At 37.9% G+C, this 9,917-nt stretch overlaps 1 pseudogene; it reads right to left on the bottom strand.

Annotated features, from left to right (window-relative positions):
- LOC122092216 lies at nt 1-8,846 on the bottom strand (annotated as a pseudogene).
- Nucleotides 8,847-9,917: the final 1,071 nt, after the last annotated feature.

Raw genomic sequence — 9,917 nt, 5'->3', positions numbered from 1 at the left:
TTAAATGGAAACATTCAGATAAATATAATGTATTTGTATGTTGTCACCTTGGACTTCCTTTTTCTGTTCATGTTCTACAATCCCTGATTTTTGCAGGACCTGTAAGTTGAGAGAGAGAGTTGAAAATTTAGTAAGACGTACATAGAAAGAGAAGGTATTTCAGTTTGAGTTCCATCACCTGTACCAGACTTTCCAAATGCTTCCTTATCCTTCTATGTATAGTACATAGTAGAATCATGTATTGTCAGCCCAAATATGTCAGAAGCAGTGGTAGTTCACAGAATCATCAAAAAACCCAAGAGTTGAAAGGGGGCGGGGGGTGGAGGGTGGAGTAGATTTCTACCTTTACATGATACTGCACATAAGCATAGAAGTTTAATAAACTCCATACAGTCCTGTCAAGCTTTTCCCCTTCAACATGACATGAAAAATCTCTGTAAACATGTGATGGGGAAATGTGTTTGAGTAAGTCAATCCAGCAGTACACCAATACAAAATTTTAAAAATCTACTGAAAATACACTCTAGGAAAAACCATTTCGCATGTTAATGGCATCACTTATTTCTAGGTACTAGTTAATCTAAGTTGCATTGCATGGTTGTACTGTATGCATACAAAATACGATTGGGTACCACCATTCATAAGGGACTTGTTCAGTGGCCAAAATATCCATTGTCCTTTATCCACTCTTTTTACACCAGAAGGTTGAATTGTTTTCTGCCCAGAACTAGGAATTGAAAATATTTACCAAAGGAGACACATCCTCCATTTGTGTGCAGACCTTCGAAAGTCTCTCCTCTTAACTCTGGAGGAGAAATGGGTGACCAGGTGCAAGGAGGTGCTTTAGCAGCCCATTCTTCTGAATATCTCACATCCTTGAGTTCCTGTTTTACTATTGGTAGGTTGATGAGTGATGTAGGGGGTTCCTAGGTGACTAGGTCTCCTACAAAATTAACTAACTAGGTAGGGTTAACTCAAGGGACTTTGGTAGATAGGACAAAAAGAAACTCAGCAAACAAGATTAAGCATGCAAAATAAAATGAGACTAATAAACAAAGTAGCCAAAAGCAATAATAATCTAGACGGAAAAATACATAAATTCTTACTTAAGTTTCATGTGGGGACATGGGGAAGGGAACAAACGACATACGAATGTTATGTTCAGCACAAATCAATCTAGACACCCAAATTAGATATGCAAACAATCAATGTCCTCTAGCAACCAACTAAAATAGAAAATCAGAAAGGTTTTTGGAGATATAACAGTGACGAAACGACTTAAAACAACGAGTAAAAATAGGCATAAACAAAGGGCAAAGGCTGGTTTCAATGTTAATGGGCTGCAATTTATAATAGGGATTAATGGAGGTGGGGAGGGTTTAGTTTAATGTTTTACCATGCTGCTGTCCAGATCTGAGGAGAAAAGAAGAGATCAAGGTCCTCCAAAATAAAGAGATGCAGTCCACCTTTAGTTGATGAAGACAAGCCCAGCCGGTTATATAGAGATCCTCAGTATTGTCGATGTAGCTTGGTGAATGATGTTAGGGCTCTCAGCAACTCACGGACAGCAGGTACAGCCAGCAGTAATCCATTCATTGAAAGGAGATCAGCACCAGCAGAGAGTAAACAACAACCGAGAGTAGCAACAGCCGAGGGTAGCAGCAGCAGTGAGTAATGGCAGCAGTATGTAACAGCAGTAGTGAGTAATCGCAACAGTGACAGAAAAAAAAAGAATGAAAAAAAAGAGAGGGAGGCGAGACAAGAGAGAAGAGAGAAGAGAGAGCCGAGAGACTAAAGAGAGGAAAGAGGCGAGAGAGAAAGTGAGAAAGACGAGATTGAAAGAGAGAGAGAATCGTGAGAGGGGTGGGGGCTTTGCTGTTGGCTGTTTTTCAATTCACATTCATTGAATTAAACAATGGCCAATGGCCTTACACTTAACTAGAATAAACTTCCAAAAATTAAAAAAAAAAATTTAGAAACTCAATTGCTTGAAATAAAAAACTACCTAATAGACAAATAGAAAGAAGTCCTAGTTTCCTAATTATGTAAGACAATCAAATAACACTAGAATTGAAGTAAAGTACTATAATCAAATAAGATCTTGTGGGGTCCACAAGATCTGCTGATTGGGAGGACAAGGGGGGGTCGAACCCAGCGCTGGAAGGCTGGTTTGACTCCTCTCTTTCCTTCTTCTTTCTTGTTTAATCTTCCAACCACAAAGATGGATCTGGTTGAATCTTCTTCTTCTTTCGACTGTACACCTTGATGTCCCCATCAATGAGGATAGCTTTACTTGAATGCTATCAATATTTTAGAAAAAATATAAAATATAAATTATAACTGCCTCTTCTTTGAAGCAGGGGGTAAGGCTGCGTACACTTGCCCTTCCCAGACCCTGCAGTAGCGGGAGCCTCATGCACTATGTGGCTCTTTGCTCTTTTTATAACATGTAAAATATATTGGCCAACAACCTGAAAGAAGGCTGCTGCAATAATCACATCTGAGTTGTCTCTAAAACACATGAGAAATATTTCTGTGATCTTCGCTGGTTGTGAAACACATGGAAGGACTTCCATAGTCAATGTGAAGTTGCATAACCAAACACATAGTGTTACTCTGTATGTCAGAATCAGAATTGAACAGAACTCTTCTCCTTTGTTTATGCTAACAGGAGAGTGATTCTGTAGCATTAACTTTAGCTTCAATTGTAGATTGAAAAGGAATTGACAGTCGGGTGCAATTCATCGAAATTTATTTCTGAACTGGGAAAAGGGCCATGCATTGGTGGGTACGGGTGCAAGCTTTTTCTTAGACAAACAGCAGAGACTCCCAATCCAGTATCCATTTGGAGGGGGGGGGGGGGGAGGGGAAGAATAAGAGAACAGAACAGGACACTAGAAAGAAATCCTTGTGGCTGTAATGTTGGAGGAACCGATAGAATGTATTGTATAATTCCACACTTCTATAAACAGAAATTATTTGGAATACAGTGGGTCCATTAATCAAATGGACATAAGGACTGTTAGTACAAGCTTAGGCAGTAGGTCAAATTGCTTTTGTTAGGTTTTAACGGTTTGATACCTTTTATGTTTAAAATGGTGTTAGAGTATATGAGAGCATGTATCAGTTGGAGGGCTATGGGTGACCATAGACCTCCATACCATGGGATTATGTTTGATATATCTTTTTTAGTGTCCTGTTGGGTTTAGGATAGTTGTTAGCTAAGTTAGAGTTAGTTTCCTATTTTGATTATGCATTCTACTTTCCTAGTTGGGTTATGACTACGTAATAGGTAGTCTATATATGAATGAAAGGGGAAGAACCAAACACACGGTTGTGACTCCCAAGTTACAGCAATCTCTTTGCCTCTCTCTCTCTCTCTCTCTTATTTCTTCTTCTTTGATTCTGGTTCTCAAATCTTTACAAATGGAAATTCAGGTAGTTGTTATCCTGAAACTTGGTTGTTCCTCCTAGCTTTAAATAAGTATGATGCCCTGTATATTCGGTAGGATGGAATTTGGATGCAAGAAAGACAGAGAGATTACCATTCTGATAATAAAGAAAGGTTCTCTTGGATGATAAACAAGTTTGGTGGATCACTAGAGAGGAATACTGGGAACCAAGGTTCCATAACATTTCTTTCAGCTGTGAACTCAGTACCATTGCTTGCACCGAGGAGATGTCTGAGGTTACCTTTACACTCTCTGAGGGGAAAACTAGATTGGGAAATGATGAGGAAGTGCAAGTCCTTACTCAGATAGTTATTATTCATATTCTTTGAACAGTAATAAACTGAGAGATAATTTCATCATATAATGAGGTATTTATCTTCTTAATTCCAAGACACTGCATCCAGGAGAATGGTTAGTATGTAAACCAATGGAATTATATGAATAAAATTATTACTGTTGCTGTTCCACCATTGAGAAAAGCAGAAAAAACAAGTGGATATGAAGACCATGACATGCAGAGAAGTGGCAAGTAGACCTGCATTGGTGTGAAGCATAGTTGCTATAGTGCCAGGACAATTGGAGATGAAGCCAAGCCGCCATGTTGCATAGGTAATGCATCGCAGGTATCTTTTGCCATATCCAAGTGTGTTTCCTTCATCTTCTGGGAGTCAAGGCTTTCTGATAGAATGAAACTAATTTTTTTGCTTGCATTAATGTTAGTTTGTTCAAGCATTTGGCTTGGTGAACTACTTGGCTGTAGTTTCCTGAACATGTGCCTCCAATCACTCTTTGTAAGGCCATTTCCATTAGTAGCTCAATGAGCACTCATGTCTTCCCTCATGACTTGAATCTAAGTCATTTCCTGCCTTCCCCACATCCTCTTAAAATTTCTAATTCTGTCATGCAATAGGTATCATGAGCAAGCCAGACTTCAGGCTTAGAGATGATGTTTGGTTTCAGAACTCTATACCACACCTCTCTCTCTCTCTCTTGACACTCTTTCTTCTCTCTGCCCCCCTATTGTCGAACCGTCTCCTATCCTCTCTAATAGCTGGTTTCCCACCCGCCAACTCAAAGATCATATGTGCTGTTGTTGAATTTTGAGCCACTTTCGTAGTCAATTCAAGTTGAAATTTTGATTGTGAGATTTGTGTTCGGCAAACTTGGCTGCTGCCTAGGTTGCAGCAGCAAGAGGGGGAAATGATGAAAAAGTAGCTGCAACCCCTCATACCAGCCAGGGGTTTGGAATCTCAGGGGTAGGTGTGGAAATTCATCCTAGGTAGGTATTTTCAAACCTGCCCCTGGGATTCCATTCCCTTTGTTGTTACCAAGGGGTTGCTACCCGGACAGCAGCGAAATTTTTTATCTGTGTTTAACAATGAACACCCCCAGTTACTATCACACAGCAGGTCATGAACAATCAGTGTTCACAATTCTATTGTGAATTTGCAAGTAATGTCTTAACATTCACAAGCCCAACCCAATATGTAATATAGGGAGACCCTAAGGCAACAATGCAAACTACAATTCTGAAACCTTAATTTTTTTGGTAAGTTTCAGTAGATTCAGAGCTTAAAAGCCTCGAATTGGAATCCAGACTGGTTCTGGTTGATTTCAATTCGAATTTGATCAATAACGATTAGGATCGGTGATGAATCCGCCCATAATTGCCCTAACCCTAGATTTTGGAAATGGGATTTGCCGATCCGTATTAGGGTTAGCCTCGGTGGGTTGCAACCCAAATCAATTGATCGAATTGATAGATTACAGTTAGGCAGGTCATGTGGGTCCCAGTTAGACACCAGTATTTTAATAAGTGATCTAACAAACGATGTAGACGTACCTTTAATTTTTATGAAATGACATTGTTACTTTATAAATTTGAAGAAAACAACCCTATCAATCTAGCGTAAGAAATTTTGAGATTGATGCCGACACATAAAGATTGCACTGTCCATCCTCAGTGTATGCTGACGATGCTTCCGCTGCACTTCTCATTGACCTACTCTAGACTTGTAGGGTTCTTTTGCCCTTTGAATTTAATGCATTTCTCTCATCATCTTGTGTTCCACAAATTGAAGATCTCATATTGCATGGGGAAATGAGTGCTTCCTGGTTGTGTGGCTCCTATGCTAGTACATGGGGCTGAATGAAGGAGCACATATGAGCATCAAAGGGGTGGGTTTTTTGGGTTTGATAGTGGTGGAGTGTCATTTTGCAGCCCTTTGTGTCTAGGTGCAAGGCTGCATGACTGGGGAGCCTTTTTTTCTAATTCGGTGTGGGAGAATGTGAAAGTAAATAGATGGAAAATAGTGTGAAAAATTAAAAAAAGAGGCTAAATCTGTATTATATCCAAAGATGACTAGGGAGTGTTCTTTTCTAATTGAGTGAAGGAGAATGTTTGAGAAAATAGATGGAAAATAGTGTGAAAATTAAAAAAAGAGGCTAAATCTGTATTGTATCCAAAGATGTTTATGTTCTTTGTATCTGCCAAAATATCTTTAGGGGAAAAAGATAGCCCTACGTGCAGTTTGCACCAGCACAGGAGATAATGAGAGGAGGTGTCAAGGCATCAATCATGGGGGTAGGAAAGTCATTTGGCATTCCTTGTGAGAGGGTGCAGATTGTGCAAAACCTGACAATAATCCCACGCTCAAAATTATGATGACATCAAGTATTATTTTCCTCTCACATGGACACCCGTGGATTTCTTTAATATTTTCTCTCTTACTCTGATTATGTGGATTCTATATGATCGATATCATTTTTCATATCACCATTGATGTGGCATGTAAGCATCATGACAAGCCCCCTCTCCCCATCTCAGACAGTTGGTCACTTAGGATGTCTAAATCATGACCAATAATTCATCAAAGGCAATGGAGTAAATGGGGGGAGAGAGGTGGGAGAAGTGGAGAACGCATGTCATTCTCATCCTAGACTCAATTTGTCTTTGAAATCAATTTGGCTTTTAGGGTTTTGTAATGTGCAAACACTATTTTCCTTGTACATCATTACTTCTACCTCTTTCTTTCTTATTTTATCTGGTAAAGGTTATCTCTCAGACTCTCAGTTCTAAAGTCTGATGTGAAAAATATCTTATGATGGGATTGAGTAGAACTTTCTCTCTACAATATTAAGAAGCATGGGGTTATGTGACAACTGAGTATGGATCATTGGGATAATATGTCAGCAGAGTCTTGACCCCATTTGTTGCTTTTGCCACAAGTATTAGAATTTGTCTCGTATATTTTCATTTCTTATGAGTTTATTAAGTGGATTTGGATAGCTTGTCCACTAGTATCTCTTTAATTCTAACCACATATCTGAAAAGATAATCTTAAAAAAATAAATAAATAAAAAGAATAAAAAAAAAATAAAATTATACATTTTGTAACTAGTTGCTGTTTTATATGGTCATATAAAAATAAAATCACTTTCAAAAAGGAAAAACCTAACCCCTATACTATTCTTAAACCTACATTGTGATAGATCACTTCCATGCAATCACACCATCCCCGCTACTCTGAATCTCAGGTACCTCATCTCAACTTAATACCATAACACCTTGTTTTCCAAATCATGATTCCATCATCATGATTTGTGCTTGCCTTAAAATTACTGGATGGGCTATTTGTTTTTTTACATAAGGAAATTATGTGTCATTCACCGTGGATTACTTGTTGACAAGAGACATTTATGAAGCAGATGCCCGGGGGATCTTGCTTAGAGTCCAACATGCTCGGTTGAAGGGATGAAAGCTTACAGAGATTTGGAGTAATTCCAAATTGAAACTTTTATTTTTTTGACCTAACAACCACCTCATTGCCTTGAAACATCATCCCCCTCTTTCTTGATGTTTATAACACCCTCTCTTCTCTCTCTCTCTCTTTTTTTTTTTGGCTCAGACCCGCCAATGAAATAGTTGTTCTTTTGGTCCAAATAGCTCACAAGGTGCAAAGCCAGAAATCATTATTGAGATGTAATGATAACATTAATGTCCTTGATACTTGTGGGGAGGAAAAATCTTTTTTTTTTTTTTTTTCTTGGGTAATCTTTTCTTTTTCATTGGCATATAAGGAAGGCACAATGAAGTCAAATGTGGGCTACGGGCAAAATGATGACATTTGTTATTATTGATGCAATGATTGACATATATATGTGTATCTCTGTACTCAAATTTTTATTTTTATTTTTTTGAATTTTTTCTTTTCTTTTTTATCCACTTCTTGACAATCAAACTAAGTTTGAGTGCGATACTTATTTTCTTTTGGAAGCTATTTCTTTGAGCCAGATGCAAGTTATTAAAGTTCATAAGCAAAGTCCACAAATTACTCATTCTTTTCTCGTTGACAATTGACATTTTTCTTCAGACAAATTCAAGGACTCCATGAACCTCTATTGTGGGGTGTCAAGGAAATCATTTAATTGCCACAAGTCTTCAGTCTCATTCAGCCTAAACACCCCATCTATGCTTTGTCATATATTTGCTAAAACTGTGGGTGTTCATGGTATCGTTAGACCTAGAAACATTTGGGACTTCCTGCCATAATTGGGAGGAATAAGAAAGGCAGCCTTCCAAGACATCACGAATAGAACTCTCACCACGTTACAAGGTGGATAGAAAGACTCCTATACATATGAGAGTGAAGTTATGATAAAAGCAATAACTAAAGCAACCCTCATGTACTCTATGACTTACTTTAAAAATTCGGATAGAATTCTTGAGGATCTCAACAAAGTTGGATGTAAATTTTTGTAGGGTTAGAGACAAAATGAATAAAGGAATATTCATTGTGTTTGTGTTGGTTGGGATTGTCTCTATAAGCATAAGGTTGATGGTGGCCTTGGGATTATAGATCTCACTTTTCAGAATGTGACCATGCTTGCAAAACTTGGGTGGCACCTGATTTATAATCCATAATCATTATGGGGTCAACTATTTAAAAGTATTTATTTCCCTTATAGCCCCTGTTTTTCTCATGCACAACTAAGGGTTAATCCTTCATAAGCTCAGAGAATTATTCTAAAAAGGGAGAGTTCTTCAGATCTGACTGCTCTTCTTAGCAGTGATCATGCAGGTCGGTCCATAGTTACTTGAGCGAGCGTCATGTGTCCAAACAACGATCTAACGCTTTGAGAGAGGCATTGAGAATCGTTGGATCATCGCCTGGATACGTGGCAATCGCCCAAGTAACTATGGGCAAGACCTGGGTGATCACCGCTCAAGAAAGGATCCGAATCTGGGTTCTTCTTCAGCAGAGGTTGATATAGATTGTGGGTAATAGAAGTTCTATTCATATTTGGGAAGACCTCTGAGTCCCGCTTCTTATCCATTATAAAATTATTTCCACTCAATCCCCTAATTGCTTTGAGCAGCTGATCACTAATCATATTAGTCCTTTTTTTTTTCTTTCTTAATCTCCATCAAGTTTAGGCAATTATTTTTGTAATGTGAGGTGGAAGCTCAGAATCCCGCTTAGCTCTAAAGGTTGTTGGGACTGGATACCATATTAGCTATGGTAAAGCTGTTTATCTTCTTCTTTAGATTAATGGGAGAATGAATACACAAGAGTGCCGACTAACTTGACAATATTTAAGCAAGCAAGGAAAGATGAAGGGAAATGGACAGAATATTTACACAATATTATAGCTAACACTTATATATCTCCCTCTAATAGTTACACAATACCAAACATGCCTCTTGCAAGTATCTCTTGGAAACTAATTGTTCCTTTATTTTTATGGATGAACTTTTTCATAAGGGTGCTAATGGATCTATTTTGGGGATTGCTAATAAAAAAATATGGATCCGTAGACGAGAAAAGAAAGAGGGTAAAAGTTTTCCTATACCCACAATGTAGAGAATCTAGGGTCATAATTATTCCTCCTATTAGACAGAGTCATTGCTACCCTAGAAGTCCAATCCAATGACAGTGAGACCAAAGATAAAATGTCTAGGAAATGCCAATCTAACGATTTCCACCATACCACCGTTTATTGGGTGAATCAAACCATTCATTTCTAAATCAGATAGTAACTTTTCACATTTAATAAAATGACTTGCCGAATTAAGATCTATACCATAGACACAGTACATATGGAGAAACTCGGACCATCAAAAGAGTTGGGTTGATTAAGGTAAAATACTTTTGGTAGGGTTGAGGTAAATTAAAGGATCCTACCAAAAAAACAGAGGTAAATTAAAGGACTGAAGTAAGCATCTTATCATGGTTTCATTAATTTAAGAGTTCTTTTCTGATGCTAAAGGGGTTTTGGACTGGGCGAATTGTTTGAATCCTAATCTGTCTTTTTTGTTGTTTCAACTTTCATCGGTCTTCCTTACCCAATATAAAAATAAAAAAAACTTCTGTTAATCTTCTCTAGAGATTGAGGAGTTTTTTGTTAGTATATTTGATAATTTTTCCTTTTGGTTGTTAGATGTTACTTGGATTTTGTTCTCAT

Source organism: Macadamia integrifolia, chromosome 10, assembly GCF_013358625.1.
Source record: "Macadamia integrifolia cultivar HAES 741 chromosome 10, SCU_Mint_v3, whole genome shotgun sequence".
NCBI lineage: Eukaryota > Viridiplantae > Streptophyta > Magnoliopsida > Proteales > Proteaceae > Macadamia > Macadamia integrifolia.
This window is presented reverse-complemented; position numbering and strand designations above follow the sequence as displayed.